Here is a 1,352-nt window from a genome sequence, read left to right as displayed (position 1 = left end):
AATGCTCGGTTAGTGCGCCGCGCGGGCTGGGGGTCCAATGCGTTAGCACTACACTGCATTTCTCCTCCAACTGAGCGCTATGAAGGATATGTCAAGTGCGTCATTGGATGGATGGGAGACTTATGGGCAATGTTTTAAGGATTGAGCACACAAACTGTCACTGCGACAGTGACGATATAGAAGTGGATCTGATGAGGGAAGGTTCATGAAGTAATGTCTAGTGTATACAGTTTCAATTGTGTTCGGCGTGCATGTGTGCATCCAAAGTGATATTCGAGATCACAATGTGCCTCATGATCATGAAGTCCGACGGCCGATCACTGCGCGCGTTCACCGCGGTCTGGAATACCCTGACAAGATGACTTGCAGAGGCAATACATCAGTTTCGGCTAACCCTCGATGAAGCAAAAATAGTTTCTTACAATGGGGTTCGGGGGTGTCCACAAAACGTCGCACGTGAAAAGAGGCATGAGACTATTGATCCCGCGGTGTGGATATTGGTTTGCGGCCCCGTCGGATATTGCTTGGACGGGGGACACGCGGGCTGCACCTACCCGTGACCTTACAGACGTAATGGGCTGTATCTACCTTTCTATTTACAGTCTTCAACTCACCAAACATGCATCCGGTCACTGCTTGAAGAAGACAATATTATATCAAAAGTGAGGATGACGGAACTGTTCTCGGTCGTGCCGTTCCCAATGCACTGTTACTTGGCACACATATCTGCGTAATGGTGCTTCGGATGATGGTGGGGAGCTTACTCATACACTCTGTCGATTACGTTCTCGGGTGTGGCACTCGCCACATTTTGCCTTTTCACGTTCTGATGTGCCCGGCGAGTGAGGGTGACGTGAAATACCGGCATAGTTTGTGTCTCACAGCGTACACAGCGATGATCTTATCGGATGCCAAAGGCAAGCATTGAATACCGTGATGACAACAATCATGAACATGTGGAACTGTCCCTGTTGGATGTGACGAATGTTGCTGTGCGTGTCATTGATAAGAAAGGTTTCTTCCTAACCTCCAACACTGTTATCACCAGTGTGGATAGTCTGTGGCGCTGTCATGATGATTGAAATGCATTACCCCAATGTGGATAATCGGAGCTATTGGTAGCTTCGAGCCAAGAACAGCAACTAACCTATCGAATCTATCCGATTGAACCCAATGAACGATGTGGCGGTTTCACCATCGAAAGATACGTCACACATTCTTGGAAGATGACAAAGCAATCATCGATTCGAGGGCCCTAAGTGTTAGTTGATCTCTTCAGAGCATCCATGTGGACCATGGTGAATCTGTGACAGTCTTGACGTGCTACTGTGGAAGACATTTAATCCATTCCT

The sequence above is a fragment of the Melampsora larici-populina genome (genome assembly GCF_000204055.1).
Source record: "Melampsora larici-populina 98AG31 unplaced genomic scaffold MELLAscaffold_6, whole genome shotgun sequence".
Classification (NCBI taxonomy): Eukaryota; Fungi; Basidiomycota; class Pucciniomycetes; order Pucciniales; family Melampsoraceae; genus Melampsora; species Melampsora laricis-populina.
Note: the sequence above shows the minus strand (reverse complement) of the source record.